The sequence below is a fragment of the Panicum virgatum genome, chromosome 8K (genome assembly GCF_016808335.1).
Source record: "Panicum virgatum strain AP13 chromosome 8K, P.virgatum_v5, whole genome shotgun sequence".
NCBI classification, from domain to species: Eukaryota; Viridiplantae; Streptophyta; class Magnoliopsida; order Poales; family Poaceae; genus Panicum; species Panicum virgatum.
In genome coordinates, this window is record NC_053143.1 from 46,396,821 (window position 1) to 46,417,093 (window position 20,273).

General features: G+C 46.1%; 2 pseudogenes across 1 annotated transcript; one reads left to right on the forward strand and one right to left on the reverse strand.

Annotated features, from left to right (window-relative positions):
- Positions 1 to 71: 71 nt before the first annotated feature.
- Positions 72 to 989, forward strand: LOC120645824 (annotated as a pseudogene).
- Positions 990 to 1,131: 142 nt separating this feature from the next.
- On the reverse strand, positions 1,132 to 5,625 carry LOC120644894 (annotated as a pseudogene). Its single transcript, XR_005663975.1, has 7 exons — positions 5,020 to 5,625; positions 3,725 to 3,840; positions 2,626 to 3,505; positions 2,267 to 2,446; positions 2,016 to 2,182; positions 1,553 to 1,676; positions 1,132 to 1,453 (listed from the first exon to the last, which is right to left on the reverse strand). The product of XR_005663975.1 is annotated as an acyl-coenzyme A oxidase 2, peroxisomal-like (transcript).
- Between the last annotated feature and the right edge of the window lie 14,648 nt (positions 5,626 to 20,273).

A 20,273-nucleotide genomic window follows, 5' to 3' on the forward strand; every position in this document is an offset into this window, starting at 1 on the left:
AGCTGATAATAATCTATCTTAGACTGTTGATTTTAAACACCATGCTTACATTTCTTGTCTATTAACAATGAATTGACCTCATACAGGCAATCAGAATGTGGAAATCTATGCTGGAATGTCACCCACAAACAGTTCATCACAATCACACTGGCATACCATGTGAAAAGCTCAACCCCGGTGCAGCAAGGCGAGCACGACCGCCAGGCCGCATTGAATCTATTGTACGAGATGGACATCTTTTCCTCAAGCTTCAGGAACTGGGTCACTGCTCATCAGTCTTATGTTGAGGCCCTCAACGCATGGCTCCAGAAATGTGTCCTGCAGCCTCCCCAAGACCGACGCAGGCGCAAGCGCAAGGTCTCATTCCCTCCCCGCCAGGCTGTCTCCCCACCAATATTCATCTTATGCAAGACTGGCTCACCCTGACGGAGTCACTCCCTGCCGATGAGCTATGCAAGTCCATTAAAGATGTGATGCAGCTCCTCCGTGACTCGTTTTGAGCACCAGGATGACCAGAACAGCCCAAAAGTGAGTCGCAGGAGTGTGGGATGCTGGAGAACAATGAGCAGGAGGAGGCGAAGAGCGGAAGTGTGCCAGCAGTGAAGGACTGCAGTCAAGACTGACAATGGTTCTTGATCGCCTAACAAAGTTCTCAGAGGTGTCGCTGAAGTGCTACGAGGAGCTCAAGCAGAACTATGAGATAGCTCGTGATGATTACAAGAGAGTTGGACCATATGCTCAACTTGCTTAGCCCCATGTGGATGGTAGTGTATGCCTTTTTTCCTATCTGTTCTGGATGGCAAATTCTAGTGTTTTGGTATATATTTTGTGGCCGACCAGATTCTAGTACAATGTTTTGCCTGATATTTAGTGACATTGCCTCAATCTTTGGCATATTTAAGCTTCGTCAACTGTCCTTGATGTTGGCTGGGCATATCAGAACTTTAACCTTTATCACAACAATGATAGAACAAGCAATCTGTAGTTCATGAGCTCACCTTGCAGGCATAATTTTTGCAAAATTAAGGAAAACAAGTTATTTTTGAGATTTTTTTGGCAGGCAACCAAGCAGACATCAAGGCTGCACATTCAAGTTTTGGACTGATTTTTCTTCAAGTAATAATACTGTCATTTAAAACAATTGTGCCAAAAAAATAATATGATAGTTTATTCACAGAAGGTTCGACTTTACAGTTTACGTATACAAGCACCGATAAGCTTATTTTCCCATCTATACACTTCATTGCAACTTGGTGTACATATGAACTTATCCCAGCTATGTTAATATTTATATCATTTAGAAGCCAACATATTGAGTATACTGTGCATAGGCCTCTGATTGCATGCCAATTGGGGCACGAATGATGAGATCTGGAAGATCAAATGCGTCGACGAGTTCTTTTGCCACAAGCCTCACTTGGTAGCTAAGGTAGTCTGTCAACTTGTGAATAGCCTACATACATACAAGGGAATACTGCTGTCAGATTCCGAACTTCCGGTTCCAGCGTGAATTTAGAACTGAAATTGCTGCATGAGAGTGACAAGCACAAACCTTTGCTTTGTTTGGGGCAACATAGTCTACATTCCGATATGTTCCAATATCTTTCCAGATCCTATCAAGCGCGTAAAGGTCACACACGAGCTTTAGGACCTCTCGTGTTTTTTCATCAGGGCAACTGCATAGGCGTTCGTTGTCAATTGTGGTTAGGATAAACTGCCAGACTTTTGAAAAGAGGTATGAAAGGCATCTGATTGATGAGCAGACTTAGATAGCACAGTTTGGCACTAATTAATTTGTTATGGTGCAGCTGTTCAGTAAAACATAACAGCAACGAGGTAGCAGAAGTCAAGGGTATCTATATCAGCATCATATAATTAGATAAATGACTAAGTACTCTCAGCTATAGGATTTCTTGATGGTACAAGAAAGAATGCTACCACTCAAGCATAAAGCAACAGAACCAAAGCTGGGTGTGAAAAATGTAATCAGGACAAATGCAATATTAGAATTTTACCTTTTAACTGATTCAATGAACTTTGCAAGGATTACAGACTCAATGTGTGACTCTGCAAGTGTGAGGAGATGATTCAAACATCTGTTCCATGCGCCAAAACCTCCAAGTGTCTTGCTGTGCTTCTGAAGTTGAGCTGCGACACTATGCAGCAACCGAGATGTCAGATACTGAGGAGAAAGTTTGTCTAATTAGTACAGGAAGTGAACATGAGACTTGAGAGAGCTCTCAGGAACTATGAATAATGGACTCACTCTGAAGGCATCCAGCTGGAAATTAGGATCCCGCAGATGATCTTCCCCTTCCCATCGGGCAGTGACAGGATTAGGCTGGGATAGGTAGGTACCCATGGAATCTCTCAAGTAATTCCAGGTAACTGAGAGTGTACCTCCCTTAAATTTCTCCTGATATTGCTTCAAGAGATCTCCAGCAACCTACAAGAGCATGGGAAGAAGCACATTATTGAAGGAAAAATAACTTCATAGCATTTTTAGAAACTGATCCAAACTTCCTCTGAACACAGATTACATGTAAGAAAACCTGCCCCCTAAAAAATTGTCAAGTCTGAAAATAGGCCATCAGCTGGCTTTGTAAAGGATATGCTGATCAGTACCTGCTGCAGAAGAACTGTGTTGTCCCCCTCAAATGTTTGGAATATATCATGGTCATTGCGCAGAGCTCCAAAACGATTTACAGCAGCATAACCATGGCCACCACATGCTTCTCTGCATATGCTTATAGACTTCGCTGTATATGAAGTTATATAAGCTTTCAACCCGGATGAAAGAACATGCACGTCAGCAATAAGATCTTCATCGTTGGTTTTCTTCATTTCTGAGTACTTATCCACCAATTGGACTGTGGCAAAGTGAAACGCATATGAAGATGCTAACATGGGCATTAGTTTGTGCTGGTGAGACTGATAATCCAACACACTGATTTCGGGCTGCTTAGGTGGACCAAATTGGTGGCGTAAAAGAGCATACCTCACGGCAATTGTTACTGCAACTTTGAGCACACCAACAGAACAGTATGCAATACCGACTCGTCCACCAACAAGCTCCCCAAGGGTTGCTGCAAATCTTTGTTAATTGTGGGGAGACTGCTTGTGTATTTTCCATCTCGTGAGACATCACCAAACCGGTTCAGAAGATTATCTCTGGGTATCCTAACTGAGCGAAATCTCAGTGCACCATTGTCTACACCATTCAGGCCTATCTTGTGCCCACAGTCATTGATCTCAATTCCAGGAAGAACAGCATGAGTTTCAAAGTCCCGTATGGGGACAATGAATGCGTGAATGCCCATATCAGCAGGTTCTCCTTTTCCTTGAAGGGGCAAAATTAACCTTGCAAAGACAGTAGCAAATTTTCCATGAACTGCAGCATTGCCAATCCACCACTTAATAGCCCCATCATTTGGGGTGTTAATGATGAACTCATCAGTAACAGGATCAAATGTAGCAGTAGTCTGTAGGGCTTGGACATTCGATCCTGTTTAAGGGAAAAGATCAATAATGTAAGAGGAATATGGTGACAGAGCTTTCAAATATGAACTGTGTTTTAGGTGCTGGGTTCAAGCGCTACTGTGCACCATTGAAAATAAAGAAAAAACGTACAAAACAGTACTGAGACCCTGTAGCTGGGCTGCATACTCATAAAACGAAACACAACAAAAGAATAGAGACAACATTGATTAGTGGAGAACCTAACCATGATGCAGTTCTGTCATTGCAAAACAGCCTGGGTAATCTAAATTGTCAATTCCATCAAAGAACTTATCTCTGTGCTTTTTGGTTCCTAAATTTATGACAGAACCTCCCCAGAGGCTGCATCAACAAGCAGACTAAGTTAGTGCATTACAAAGAGATGGAAGTAGCTAGTAAATAAAAGGGGTAAATAACTGGACTACCAAACTATATAGCAGGAACAAAATAAATCTACAGGGTATATTGAGTGAATTCAAGTATGTTAAGATGTGCAATTGACGATAAATGGCTGCAGAGTTTGTAGCTGGCCTGGGTTAATCACCAAAAATAAACAAAAAATAAATGAGTTAGATGAAACGTATCCATATTTATTGTGAACCCACAGCAACTAGTATTTGGCATGCTATCATCCATCAGGCCAATTAAATAGCCCGTGGACCGACCCATCAGAAAGATTTCCAAGAACAAGCTTTTGAATGCACAGTACTGAACAAACCATCATGTTCATGACATGAGTAATGAATGCTCTCTTTATGGGTATCAATGAAGCAGGCCCGCATTCGAAAAATGCAGCTCAACAGAACTAACCTGTTTGCAAAGAATTACAAGGCGGAAACTGAAAGCCCATGTACACCCAAAGTACTTTACAGAAAAAAAGGGGAGAAGGAATGAAAAGGACAAGACAGAACTTCGTTTTCACAAACCCTTTTGCAGAAAACTATTTGTACTGATGCGAGTAGGCATCAACACAAAGTAGTTAAATTTAGATATTGATATGCACAACTCCAGTTTCATAGTAGTAACCATCCTTAGAATCCATGTGAATGTGACAACCAACTGCAAGTGCACTCTATAAAGAAAAAGTAACAAGATATTTGTACACACAACTGGATCGGTTCAATTGATCCATAAATGAAGTACCCTGGCGTATGTACCATATGGCCTACTATGCCAGTGTACAGTCTATGATCGGTCTTGATGAACTGCGTACTTGAATTTACAGCTTTCTTCAAAGCAGGGATCGAGGTAAAGTCATCCAGATCAAAATTTCACAACGAATTGACAAGTTCAGTAAGGAATTTTTGCCTGTAATTATCATCAGCTAGCAAAAACTAATTATCTGCGTCTCTGCTTAACTAACAACTACCACCAATGGATATCTGTCGAACTCCATCATCAAACCATATGAAACATGTGTGGATTGTTGAAGCATCGCCATCCAGCGGCAGCAGCAGGCTCATTAATTACGGTAGCAAGCAGCCACAGGATCACGCGAGAAGAGCAGAGCAGAGCACCCACCTGTACTGAACGCCGAGCTTGACGCCGAGGGAGATGTCGGCGCCGCCGGCGGCCTCCATGACGGCGAAGTACTCGGCGGGGTCGGTGGCCATGAGCGTGAGCGGGCGCACCCCGGCGTCCCGCACCAGCGCGCGCAGCTGGCGGAAGCAGAGCTCCGGTGCGCGGCCGTGGTCATCTCCACGGGCGTCTGCAGGTCCGGGCGCGCGCGGAGAAGTCGAACAGCCGCAGCTGCGCCGCGCGGTGCCGGCCCCGCAGGTAGGCCGCCAGCGCCGCCGCCACGTCCGCGCCGCCCTCGACGCGCCGCGCCCGCCCCGCGCACGCCGCGAGGGCCAGCGCCGGGCCCGCCGCCTGGTCGGCCGGGGCGGGGGAGGGCCGGAGGAGGTGCAGCGAGAGGCGGCGCAGGCGGCGCGCCGCCGGGGACTCGGGCTCCGCGGCACCGGAGCGGGAGGCGGCGGTGGCGGGCGGCGGCATGGCGCGGGGGAATGAGATCCTCTGCAGTCGACTGCAGTGGCCGACGAGTGGGCCTGATGGACGTCCGGGCCCACATGCAGTGACAATGGCACTCTGCAGTCGACTGCAGAGGAACTGATTCCGGCGCGGGGGGTGGGCGACGAAATCGCGGAGGCGTGCGCGCGAAGGGAAGGCGGAGGAAGTGGGGTTGCCGTTACGAGGGAATAATGTGACGGGTCTCGACGCGCGCATCACGAGTTGGTCCCTGTAAATTTACATTATTCCGGTTAAGCCCTCGCGAGCCGTTTGGCTGCTGGTTCTTTTATTTCTTTTCCAGTCCTTGTAGGGATGCTTGTTACAAATATGTATTTGCGGAAGGGTGTTTCGGGGGTGTTTTCTGTTGCTAGGACGGTGGAGGGAGGCAACGACGAGGCGATATGGAGGTGACGTGTCGGCGCACGGATGGTGATGTGGAGATAAGGCTCGGTCGCCGAACAGCGTCCGGACTGTATGACATGTGGGGCCAGTATCGTTCAAGCACCTTCCTGGGCCCACACGTCATCGAGAGTACAGGTGGGTCGGTACCGTGCTGGTGCGTGCTGGCTTTTCACGGTCGTTGCGGTCAGGGTGAAGGGATAGAGCAGCGGTGTGGGCTCGGGAAGTCAGGACTTTTTCCGATGATTTTTCGTGCACGCTTTCCAATTCGTAGACGAGGATGGTGACGGAGGAACTCCGGCCCTGTTTGGTTCAAAAAAAAATTTAGAGTATCCGTCAGATCGAATATTAGAACACATGTATGAAATATTAAATATAGTTAAAAAATAACTAATTACACAGTCTAACTGATTAGCACGAGACGAATCTTTTAAACCTAATTAGTCTATAATTAGATATTAATTATCAAATAACAACGAAAGTGCTATAGTGTCAAAACCCAAAAAAATAAAGCCGGGTTCCTCTCGTGAGGGGCTCCCTTTTTATAATTTTTCAACTTTTAGTGTATTCACAACTGGCTCAATGGCCCAATCCTCTCAGTGCAGGTAAATCCTAGTCAAACTATTTAATTTTCCGTTTCAATGGTAGCTTGTGAACCTATCCAGCCAGAGGCAGGGCCTAGGCATGTCGCCATCAGAGCTGAGCATAAGATGAAGAATCTTGAGGCAAAGAACAAGCGTCCCGCTCCTACCTCGGCAGGCGGTAGCTCCTCAGGTCCACGTCTGGGGCCTCCACCTCCTCTTCCACCCCGTGCGCCAGGTGCTCAGCCTCCACGTCCTATGTAGATTGTGCGCCACCGTCAACCACCCCAAGGACAAGCTCCTAGGCCAGCTGTTGACGGTCCTTAAGTGTTGTTTTCGACTGTCAACTCTTGCAGTTTTTTACCGGAAATAATCACCAAACGTAGATATAGGGCTTACAACTAACTATTTCCACGAGTTTTGGTGAATTGTCATCTGCAGGCACCCACATCTGTAAAAGAGGGAAAACACCAAGTGAACACGAGGAAAAATGCACAAAAGATCCCACTGAAAACGTGTCACTTACAAGGAGAGCCCACATGTCAGAGCAAATGGGGGAACCAAGGCAAATGCACCACGAGATCTTGAGATGGGCCCACAGATCAGACTCCCCGAGGAAGATAAGGACGAGAGGCGACCAGGTGGGGCCGCCCGACCCAGGGGGTCGGCCGAACCTGGCCGGCCTCCCGTCCAGGTGCACTTCGACGTGGCGTGCCCCCTACTCCTCCTGATCACGTTCCATATATGCTTTTGGCGGGAACCGACCCTGAAGAATATAAAAGGGGGCTCCCTCCACCTCTCACACACACCATTTCATATGTGAAGGAGAAGAGTAGAGAGGCTCCACCTCTTTGTATCATTAGCCTAGGGAGTGTGTGAGGAAGGAGTACGGAGAAGAGCCGGACTTGTTGGCGTCTCTTCAGCTTTGTACCTCTACGGATATGGTACAGTTGGAGTACACATCCGGGTTCTTCTATTTGGTGAGTTCTAGTTATGTTATTCTTTTGTTCTCATTCGTTCGGGGGTTCATCATCCGTTCTCGTAGCAGATACTCTAGAAGAGGGCCCTTGAAAAAGATGGGATAACCCTACGCAACTCTAGAGTAGTAGTCAAAGGCATAGGCGTGGTGTCTGGGCCTTAGATTACCTTTGTTTGTCTCGTGCTCAGTTGGTATTGTGGGGTAGATGGTAGGTGGTGACAGCCCTGTCCGTCCGCTACGGAGACAGTCTGCGTGGTTAGTGCACTGCCCCCCACCTGGGTACGACATAGAACGATACTGGAGGTCCCTGGCAGACCAGGGTCAGACCGGTGCCTGAAGTGAGCGAGTGATAATATTACTGTATCTTTCCTTGAACCCATCCTTAGATCAAAAACCACACTACCCTAAGGTCTCTCTATCTCTTATCTTCTTCGGGGTAATCTAGTTAGAAGACAGTTACACATCCATTTCTCGTGGAAAATACGACACCCTGAATACTCCCGGGTGAAGTGCTACAACAGTATTTCCGTGCACTTGCGGATTCCTCTGTGAGAGTTAAGAAATACCAACAAGCATTTATAGCGCCGTTGCCGGGGAACGGTTGCCGTAGTTGTCTTCGAACCTAGTTGCTCGTGTGCCTTTTCTTTCATCCTTTCTTTTCTTTTTATCCTTATTCCATGGACACCCTTTCTATCCACCAACTCTATGCTCCCTCGGGTGAGTTCTTAGAGCCACCACAGTCATCCAAACCAATCATAGCTTCAGGCTTTGAACTCCGCCCTGGCTTCATAGCCATGGTCCAGGAACAACCCTTCTCAGGATATGAGCTAGAAAATCCCTACCATCACCTATGAGAGTTCGAGCAAATGTGCTCTTGCTTGTCCATTGCAGGCATGGCACAAGAAACACTTCGGTGGAAGTTATTTCCTTTCTCCCTTGCTGAGAAAGCGAAACAATGGTACACCCATAACGTAGAAAAGTTACTTCCTCTTAGCATTCTTCCCTATTTCTCACATCGCTTCCCTGCGTAAAGAAATCCTCAACTTTCGCCAGGATGAGAAGGAGACCCTTGGGATAGCCTGGGCTAGATTCTCACAACTCACACATGCCGGCCCAGACTTGTCCATTCCCGACCATGTGCTGCTTCAGCACTTCTGGTTGGTGCTGAACAATGACACAGCCTAACAGCTTGATATCACCGCTAGGGGATCTTTCACCTATAAAACCACTTCCGAAGGGGTGAAACTCCTGGATCATATCCTGGAGAACACCTCCTTCATAGAACTCCTTCCAGTAATACAATTTTCAAGCCAAGAGGAAGTTTCGATAGCCGAGCCTGTTCACTCCTTAGTAACCCATGACGAATCGCCGGCCGAGCCTTCCCCTGAACCAGAAGACCCGGAGGAGGAAGAAATCCTACCTCCAGAATTCCCGTTTAATATTGAGGAGGATATATTCTATGATTATGGAAATACCACATTATATCCCCTCCAAAAAAGGCCTCCAGTCCCTTTAGACCCTCCAAGCAGTCTCGATAAGGCTTCCCTTAAAGAGATCGTGAAAAGGGTAGCTGCTATCATGAATAGTGAATGGATACAAGAAGGGGAGACTTCATCTGAAATAATTCAATTTCATGCCCCCTCCTTGACCATTCCATGCTTCGTAAAAGGGGCTACAGTCACAGCCTTTTATAATCCCACAGTTGGAGTAAACATCATTTCAGCCTCGTTCGCTTCCGATTACTAGGGCGAAAAGCACGTTACTCCAACCACAAAGTCCCTTAGAATTGGATCGAACTCCATTATAAAAGGGATTGGGATTATGCAAGATGTGCCAGTCTGGCAGATGAAAACGGAGATCGCTCTAGACTTTCATATCTTCGAAGTCCAAGACTTCGACATCTTGATAGGGCATCCCGTAGAAAAACTTTTCCTAGATGTTTCTACTCTAGGAAGGTTAGACGTGTCTCTTGGGGGAAAAGCCTACTCCTTACCTATCGACCCAGCCAAGATCTCCATGGCTGAATCTGTTCCCCAAGAAGAACCAATTGAGGAAGTGTTGGCAGTCATGCTAGAAGATGACTCTAAGCCCTCCTTAGAACGAGATGCTGAACTCTTCATCCAAGAAGAGGACGACTTAGAGGAAATACTCGAACTGCCCTTTCACGAGAAGCCGACACAACCTCCAATAGAACTAAAAGTCCTTCCCGATGGTCTTCGCTATGCTTTCCTCAATGGTGACACACAAACTTCCGTCATCATTAGTAGTCACCTTTCCGACGAGGAGACGGCTAAACTCTTAGCCGTATTAGAAAAGCATAGATCCGTCTTTGGTTATTCACTTGAGGACCTAAAAGGGATCAGTCCTACCCTCTGCACTCATCGTATCCCTATCGACTCTACCTGCACAACTTCTAGGGAGCCTCAGCGTAGGCTAAACAACATGATGTACATAGACATCATTAAGAAAGAGGTCCTTAAGCTCTTGCACGCCGGGATCATTTATCCCGTGCCACATAGCGAGTGGGTAAGCCTGGTACAAGTTGTACCAAAGAAGGGAGGTATGACGATCATTCAGAACAGCAAGAACGAACTCATACCTCAAAGACCTGTCACGGGGTGGAGGATGTGCATAGAATATCGGAAACTTAACTCGGCCACGAAGAAAGACCACTTTCCGCTGCCCTTCATTGACGAAATGTTAGAGCGGTTGGCCAAGCATTCTTTCTTCTGTTTCCTTGATGGGTATTCCGGTTATCACCAAATTCCCATCCACCCTGATGATCAAAGCAAGACCACGTTTACTTGCCCATACGGAACCTATGCTTATCGCAGGATGTCTTTCGGGCTTTGTAACCCTCCTGCATCGTTTCAGTGGTGCATGATGTCTATCTTTTCAGACATGATCGAGGAAATCATGGAAGTTTTCATGGACGACTTCTCCGTCTATGGGAAAACTTTTGATCGTTGTCTTGAAAATTTAGATAGGGTCTTGCAGCAATGCCAAGAAAAGGACCTGGTGCTGAATTGGGAAAAATGTCATTTCATGGTCCACGAAGGCATCGTCCTTGGACACCTTGTGTCTGAGAGGGGGATTGAGGTGGACAAAGCAAAAATCGACGTTATAGAACATCTCCCACCTCCAGTTAACGTCAAGGGGATCCGTAGCTTCTTAGGTCATGCGGGGTTCTATCGCCGTTTTACTAAAGACTTCTCTCAGATCGCTAGACCCCTTACAAACCTCTTAGCTAAGGATGCGCCCTTCAAATTCATGGATGAGTGCCTTCGCGCCTTTGAAATCCTAAAAAAGGCACTCATCTCAGCTCCAATCATCCAACCCCCAGATTGGAGCCTCCCATTCGAAATAATGTGTGATGCTAGCGACTATGCTGTTGGTGCAGTCTTAGGCCAAACCAAAGATAAGAAGCATCATGCAATTTCCTATACTAGCAAAACTCTGATAGGAGCACAATTAAATTATGCCACTACTGAAAAAGAGCTCATTGCAGTTGTTTTTGCTATTGATAAGTTTAGATCTTACTTGGTTGGAGCAAAAGTTATTGTTTATACTGACCATGCAGCTTTGAAATATTTGCTCACCAAGAAAGATGCTAAGCCCCATTTGATTCAGTGGATTCTTTTACTCCAAGAATTTGACCTTGAAATAAAAGATAAAAAGGATGTAGAGAATACTATAGCCGATCATTTGTCGCATATGCAAGTTACTAACCTGCAGGAACCACCAATCAATGACTTTCTACGCGACGACATGCTGCTCAAGGTGACGGACTCCAACCCATGGTATGCAAACATTGTGAATTTCATGGTTGCAGGTTATGTACCACCTGGGGAAAACAAGAAAAAACTGATCTTCAAGAGCAGACGTCACCTTTGGGATCCACCGTACCTATACAGGGTGTGTATGGATGGATTATTTAGGAGATGTGTCCCTACAGCAGAAGGGGTACAGATCATAGAGAAATGCCATACTGCAGCGTATGGAGGCCACTTTGGAGCTTTCAGAACACAAGCAAAAATTTGGCAAAGTGGTTTCTTCTGGCCCACAATGTATGAAGACACTAGAGAATTTATTCGAAGGTGCGGAAGATGCCAGTTGCAGGGAGGCATCACTGCTCGCAATGCAATGCCCCTCACATACAATCTCCAAGTTGAACTGTTCGATGTCTGGGGTATTGACTTCATGGGGCCATTCCTAAAGTCCCATGATTGCGAGTACATCCTGGTTGTTGTGGACTACGTCTCCAAATGGGTGGAGGCATTACCCTGTTGAGCTGCAGATGCCAAGCATGCGAGGAAGATGTTTCATGAAATCATCTTCCCTCATTTCGAAACCAAGGATGGTTATAAGTGACGGGGGTCCCATTTCATTGACAAGACCTTCCGCCGCTTCCTAAAAGAACTCGGCGCAAGACACAACATCGCTACACCCTACCACCCTCAGACCAGTGGACAGGCAGAAACTTCTAACAAGCAAATCAAGAGTATTCTGTAGAAAACGGTGAATGAGATGGGTAAAGGATGGAAGAATATGCTACCTGATGCACTTTGGGCATACAGAACAGCATATAAGACTCCCATCGGCATGTCACCATATCAACTAGTCTACGGGAAGACGTGTCATCTCCCAGTTGAGCTTGAGCACAGGGCCCACTGGGCCATTAAGAAATGAAATATGGACTACAAACTCGCTAGGAGGAATAGACAAATACAGCTGGCAGAGCTAGAGGAATGGAGAGAGAAGGCGTACCATAGTGCCAAGATATACAAGGACCGTACCAAAAGATGGCACGACAAGAGGATCAAGACCAAGGAGTTCAAGCCAGGTGACAAGGTATTAATGTTTAATTCCAGGGTAAAACTCTTTGGAGAAGGAAAACTTCGCAGCAAATGGAAGGGCCCATACACCGTCGTCAACACATGTTCTCACGGGGCAATCACACTACAGGATGATGACGGTGAGTACTTCAAGGCAAATGGCCATCGGCTTAAACTTTTCCATGAACCCTTTCGGCCCGGTGAAGTTTTCGATGAAATTAAGTTAGTAGATTTCGATTCTACACATCTTCTCCATAGAAATAAAGCCCATGCACCCTCTGATCACCTAACCCATGACCCTAGAAGCCCACACAAAGAAACTGAGGCCCAGTTGAGCCCAGAGGAGGGCGGCCGAACCTAGGGGTCGGCCGGCCTCATCTCGTGGCCATTGGTGCTTAATCTTTGAATTTGAACTCTCCAACGTCCCTTTTCGTGTTTCCTTGTGTGGAGACACCAAACTTCGGAAGGTTTGGCACCATTTTGATCCTCTCTTCCCTTTAAAATTCACCCCCTCTCCTCTCCTTCTCCTCATTCACCCAAGATCCAAGCACTCCACCTTTCCTCAGCCTCTTCCCACCTGCAAAGCACCATCTCCATGGCCGGAAAGTCGATCGTCCCGTTCGTTGGATCCGAGTCCACGTACGGACTCAACGGCGAGCCGTCTCCCGCCAACCAAGCTTTAGCGAGCCCTGCAGTGGAAGAAGAGGCAATGTGTGACGGAACAGCCAAATTAAAACTCTAAATTAAGCGTAATGGCCGTCATTTGAACACATCGGGCGCATTAGCTTAATGTGGAAGAAGAGGCAATGGCTTAAGTTTTACAAACCAAGTTTGAATACATACATAGTTTATAAACTTTACAATACCGAAATTAAGGTTCGAATAGAGGAAGGGCCTACACAATGCACATTGCCACGACACCGCTGGCGATCATGCCAGCATCTGGGAGGAAGATAACGCCGAGGGGCGCCGAGGAGGGGGCGGCCGACCCCTTGGTTCGGCCGAACCAGGGAGGAGGCCCCTCGGCCTCCCCTTCGGCACGGCACATCGTCAAGAGGGCTACTGCCCAGAGGGGTAGGGGAAGGCACCCAGGAACTATGCCGAGGCCAACGATGGGCGAACTTTGCTCAAAGGATGTCGACGTTCGCCTCTTCGCCGATCCGATGCCTCCAATGCCCTTGGAGGAGGGAAGGCAGCATGCTTACACCGTGAGGAACAAAAGCGGCGACGTAGTTAGCCACCATTACACCACCTCTCTCACCCCCATTAGCGACAATTCTCCAAAGCGTTTTAGGGTCGTAGGAGTCCGGACTCCCGGAGGGGGGTACGGTAAGGGCCTCTTTCCCGCGCTCTCCCCCAAGGAGAAGGGAGAGGCCGAATCCGTTGTGTCCACCCCTAAAAAGGTGAAGAGGCACCTAACTCCTCCTCCCATCACACGTCCTGGGGGGCAGTATGAGAGTGAGGACGAGAAGGTCCTAAAGGGACCCAAGGTCGTCCAGCTTCTGAGGACTATAGTTGCGTTAAAGAAGGAGAATCAGAAGCAGGGCGACCAACTGGCGGAGTTGTCCTTAGAGCTGAAATCGGTCAAAGACGACCTCGATACCCTCCGTCGTGGCCTCAGCTCTAGGATCTCACGCCTGGAGAAGGGTAAGGACATCGCTTAGGTGTACGCCTCCACCAAGCGATAGGGCGCATTTACTTTTCATGTTTAGTTCTTGAGTTTACCTTTGCATCATGTAATAAGTGCCCTTTTCATTTCAATATAATAAAGTTTCAGCTCCCCGGATTCCAATCCGGCAGAGTTCCCTTTTTATTTGTGTCATATTTTGTCTTGAGATTTTGTACAGGCACTGAAACAAGTGTGGGGGGGGATGCACCTCACAAAAATGCGACACAAAACTGACACGACCAGCACGCAAAAGAGGAGGGCGAGAGGGCCCACCTCAGGGGTGGCCAGCCCCTGGTGAAGCCCACTCGACTCCATCCAGCTCCAGATCGTTGGTTTGCGTCCCCAAAACCTTAAACCTCCCTGCATTCATTTAAATTCAATGAATTTCTTCGTAGAAAAATTAAAAAAAACTCCTTATGCTTCCAAAGAATAAAACTTTGCATGCATTTTATTCTTAGCTTTCTTTTTAACCTTGTGAATAAATTCCTATAGGGACCCATGCGTTCTAAGTAATTGGCCATTGAGATATGACTTGGTTTGATGGCGCCATGCTCTTCCTTGCAAAAGCACTTGTTTTCCTTTTCAAAAAAATTAAAATAAATTTAGCTTGACTCCTCAAATTATCATAAATTCCTACCAAAGCCAAAGACAAGTTTTCATGCCCAACTTTCAAATGTTGTTTACGTCTGCTTTGAGCTTTGTCAAATTCTTCGACCCTTGTTAAAAACTTGTCATGCTCTCTTGATCAAGATCACGTACAGATACTATACTTCCACGCTGGGAGATAGTCGCCACATCCATCCACAAAAATAAGAACTCTATGACCTTGCTCTCCAAAACGACTTGGGCTATGCAAAAAGAAAATAAAAGATGTCTACCCAAAGAAGGTAGACCACATGCTCAATGAGTATGTTAAAAAAAAAGAGAAAGAAAGAAAAGATGCATACCCAAAGAAAGTATGCCACATGCTTGCAAAGGCACGTCAAAAAAAAGTTGATAGCCCGTGTTGGAAATAACAAAAGAAAGAGAGTCATGCAAAAGAGTTCATCCTCAAATCACCAGAAATAGTCCAAACACTTGTACATCTTGATCAAACTGTATGACTCATTTCTGCTTAGATCTTGTTTTTGACTCAGCAATACAAGCAAGGCAAACATGCCCCTCAATTCCTACCCTGAGCCCCACATAAGCCTGAATAAATGGTAGGAGAAGGATGGCAGCATCTTTGCCTTGGTGAGGATATAAAACAAAAAGAGTGATCCAGAGAGTAATTTGAGGAGCAATGCTATCTCTTTGTTTTAAAATAAAACATCCAGGTGCTAAGCAGGAAGAGTCAGGAGCCTAAATTCTAAGTCGTTCCTTTGTTCAATCACCCAAGACTGCATGGTAGCCAGACAAAAATTTACAAGGGTGAGAAGAAGCTTGGAATAACTTGTATGCAAGTTGAATTCAAGGAGTAGCATCCACCTTGGTCCTTCAAACTTTACTCGAGGACGAGCAAAGGACTAAGTGTGGGGGTGTTGTTGACGGTCCTTAAGTGTTGTTTTCGACAGTCAACTCTTGCAGTTTTTTACCGGAAATAATCACCAAACGTAGATATAGGGCTTACAACTAACTATTTCCACGAGTTTTGGTGAATTGTCATCAGCAGGCACCCACATCTGTAAAAGAGGGAAAACACAAGTGAACACGAGGAAAAATGCACAAAAGATCCACACTGAAACGTGTCACTTACAAGGAGGGCCCACATGTCAGAGCAAATGGGGGAACCAAGGCAAATGCAACACGAGATCTTGACATGGGCCCACAGATCAGACTCCCTGAGGAAGATAAGGACGAGAGGCGACTAGGTGGGGCCGGCCGACCCCCTGGGTCGGCCGAACCTAGCCGGCCTCCCGTCCAGGTGCACTTCGACGTGGCGTGCCCCCTACTCCTCCTGTTCACCTTCCATATATGCTTTTGGCGGGAACCGACCCTGAAGACTATAAAAGGGGGCTCCCTCCACCTCACACACACACACACACACCATTTCATATGTGAAGGAGAAGAGTAGAGAGGCTCCACCTCTTTGTATCATTAGCCTAGGGAGTGTGTGAGGAAGGAGTACGGAGAAGAGCCGGACTTGTCGGTGTCTCTTCGGCTTTGTGCCTCTACGGATACGGTACAGTTGGAGTACACATCCGGGTTCTTCTATTTGGTGAGTTCTAGTTAAGTTATTCTTTTGTTCTCATTCGTTCGCGGGTTCATCGTCTGTTCTCGTAGCGGATACTCTAGAAGAGGGCCCCTGATAAAGACGGGATAACCCTGCGCAACTCTAGAGTAGTAGTCGAAGGCATAGGCGTGGTGTCTAGGCCTTAGATTACCTTTGTTTGTCTCGTGCTCAGTTGGTATTGTGGGGTAGACGGCAGGTGGTGACAGCCCTGTCCGTCCGCTACGGAGACAGTCTGCGTGGTTAGTGCACTCCCCCCCACCTGGGTACGACATAGAGTGATACTGGAAGTCCCTAGCAGACCAGGGTCAGACCGGTGCCTGAAGTGAGCGAGTGAAAATATTAGTGTATCTTTCCTTGAACCCATCCTTAGATCAGAACCACACTACCCTAAGGTCTCTCTATCTCTTATCTTCTTCCGGGGTTATCTAGTTAGAAGACAGTTACACATCCGTTCCTCGTGGAAAATACGATACCCTGAATACTCCCGGGTGAAGTGCTACAACGGTATTTCCGTGCGCTTGCGGATTTCTCTGTGAGAGTTAAGAAATACCAACACCAGCCAATGCCTCTTGGAACAACCCAGGTGTTGCCGCGAAGGGTCCGTGCTTCAATTGTGGTGGCATAGGCCACATCTTCAAGAATTGCCCCTCTCCGAGGCGTGGCGGTGCCTTCAATGCACCTAGGCCCAATAATCCTCTACCTCAAGCACCGCGTCAAGAAGTCAAGCCACAACAAGTCCCTAAGCGTGGCCGTCTTAACTACACCATTTCTGAAGAAGTTTCGGAGGATGCCGAAGTACTCATGGGTACGCTCCTAATCAATTCCTACCCTGCAGTTGTTCTTTTTTTATTCTGGGGCAACTCTTTCATTCGTCAACAAGAGATTTATGCTGCATAGTAAACTTGAGATGCAAAACCTAGCAGTGCCATACCATATAGTCACCAGGTGGAGAGATCATCTCTAGAAACTTTGTGGATAGGGTTCCAATTCTCATTGAGGGAGCTACTTTTCGTGCTAATCTTCTCATCCTTGATAAGATGGGCTTAGATGTGAATCTTGGGATGAATTGGTTGGGTAAGCATGATGGAGTTATCAAATGTGGGCCCCACACCATCGATCTTTTGCACCCCTCTGGGAGCAGAGTTCTTCTCTCTCTTTCCAAGATGGAATCTCATCTGTATGCTTTGACAAGAACCAAAGCCAATGCGTTGGAAGATATTCCCATGGTGTGTGAGTATTCAGATGTCTTTCCAGAAGAATTACCAGGTATGCCCCCTGATCGTGAGGTTGAATTTGTCATAGAACTCAAGCCTGGAACAACTCCTATCTCTAAACGGCCTTATCGAATGCCTTCTAATGAGCTAAGGGAGTTGAAGGAACAACTCAAGATCTTGTTATATAAAGGTTTCATTCGTCCGACCTTCTCTCCTTGGGGATGCCCGGCTCTTTTTGTGAAGAAGAAAGATGATAGTTTACGGATGTGTGTTGATTACCGTCCGTTAAACGAAGTCACTATCAAGAACAAATATTCTCTTCCTCGGATTGATATCTTATTTGATCAACTCTCGGGAGCTCATTATTTTTCCAAGATTGATTTAAGGTTAGGTTATCATCAAATCAAGATCCGGATAGAAGATATTTCAAAAACGGCTTTCTCTACTAGATATGGTCTTTATGAATTCACTGTTATGTCCTTCGGCCTCACCAGTGCGAAGGCTTATTTCATGTATCTGATGAATAGCATCTTCATGGAGGAATTTGATGTCTTTGTGATCATCTTTATTGATGATATTCTCATTTATTCCAAGACCCAAGAAGATCATGCTCGTCACATCCATATTGTCCTCCAAAAACTTAGAGAACATCGTCTTTATGCTAAATTCAGCAAGTGTGAGTTTTGACTTCAAGAAGTATCTTTTCTTGGTCATATCCTCTCCAAGGATGGTATTGCTGTAGATCCTAGTAAGGTGCAAGATGTTCTTGATTGGAAGCAACCTCAGAATGTCCATGAGATCCGGAGTTTTCTTGGACTTGCGGGATATTACCGCCGGTTCAAAGAGAACTTTTCAAAAATTTCGAAGCCTATGACCGAGTTACTGAAGAATGGAGTCAAGTTTGAGTGGTCCCCAGCCTGTGAAGCAGCCTTTCAAACCCTCAAGGATCGTCTCACTACCGCTCCCATTCTTACTCAGCCAAATATTTCCAAGAGCTTCGTTGTCTTCTGCGATGCTTCTCGCATCGGTCTTGGCTGTGTTCTTATGCAAGAAGGCTGAGTAGTGGCCTATGCTTCTCGTCAACTCAAGCGGCATGAAGAAAATTATCCTACCCATGATTTAGAGCTTGCGGCCGTAGTCCATGCTCTAAAGATATGGCGTCACTATCTGCTTGGCAATCATTACAACATCTATACTGATCACAAGAGTCTCAAATATATTTTCACTCAATCTGATCTCCACATGAGGCAACGTCGGTGGCTTGAATTGATCAAGGATTATGACATTGAAGTGCACTATCATCCTGGTAAAGCAAATGTCATCGCTGATGCACTAAGCCGAAAGACTCAATGCAATTGTTTGACCATAGCTCCTCCTGTGCTTACTCTTTGTGATAATCTCTAGAAATTTGGAATTTTCATAGTCAAAGAGGGCTATCTTGCCACTCTCATGGTCAAATCTGACCTTTATGATGAAATTAAGGATGCCCAAAAGAAGAATAAAGGTATGGCTCGAATCCGGGAATTAATGAAGGAGGGCAAAGCTCGATGCTTCTCTACTGATAATGAAGGAGTTCTATTCTTTGGGAAGCATATTGCGGTGCCTAAGGATCTCAAGCAAAGATTTTGGTGGACTCGTATGAAGTGAGAAATCGCTCGATATGTCGCCGAGTGCGATGTTTGCCAAAGAGTTAAAGCCGAACATCTCAGACCGGCCGGTACCCTTCAGCCCTTACCTATTCCATCATGGAAGTGGGAAGAAATTGGAATAGATTTTATCACTGGGTTACCCAGGTCTTCTCAAGGGTATTATTCTATATGGGTAATCGTGGATCATTTGACAAAATCGGCTCATTTTCTTCCAGTCAGGACTACTTATCATGCCAAGCAATATGCGGAGTTGTACCTGACTCGCATTGTCTATCTGCATGGTGTCCCTAAGAAAATTGTCTCTGATCGTGGTCCTCAATTTGTTGCTCACTTTTGGAGAAGCCTTCATGAAGCTATGGGAACCGATCTCACCTATAGTACTGCTTATCATCCTCAAACTGACGGTCAAGCTGAGAGAGTCAATCAAATTTTAGAAGACATGCTACGAGCCTGTGCTCTCATATATAAAAAGAAATGGGTTACTTGCTTACCATTTGCAGAGTTCTCTTATAATAATAGTTATCAAGCAAGTATCAAAATGTCTCCTTTTGAAGCCCTCTATGGAAGACGGTGCAAGACTCCTATTAATTGGTCCGAATCTGGGGAAAGACCTTTCTTTGGTCCAGACTTGGTGAAAGATGCCAAAGAATAAGCCAGAATTATCCGTGAGAATCTTCGCATTGCTCAATCTCGTCAAAAGATTTATGCTGATCGTCGTCGCCGAGAACTCCATCTCAAGATTGGCGATTATGTCTATCTCAAAGTTTCTCCATTTAAGGGCACTCGTCGTTTTCAAGTAAGAGGAAAATTAGCACCACGTTATGTGGGATCTTTTCGGATCACCAAGAAAGTTGGAGCAGTGGCTTATTAATTGGAACTTCCTCAATCACTCTCCTCTGTTCACAATGTCTTCCATATCTCTCAATTGAAGCAGTGTCATCGTGTCCCAACTGACGCCATCGACCTTGCGTCACTTGATCTTCAACCGGGCCTTACCTACGAGGAGCATCCTATTGCTATTCTTGATCATGAAGAAAGAAAGGTGAAGCGTAGCATGGTGAAGTTTGTGAAGGTTCAATAGAGTAATCATACTGAAGATGAAGCTATTTGGGAACGTGAATATCGGTTACGTCAAGAATACTAGGAATTCTTTTCCAGTTTTCTTTCTACCACACCCCACTTTCTTGATGAAGTTCATCTTTCTAAATATTGTTATATGTGGACATAGTC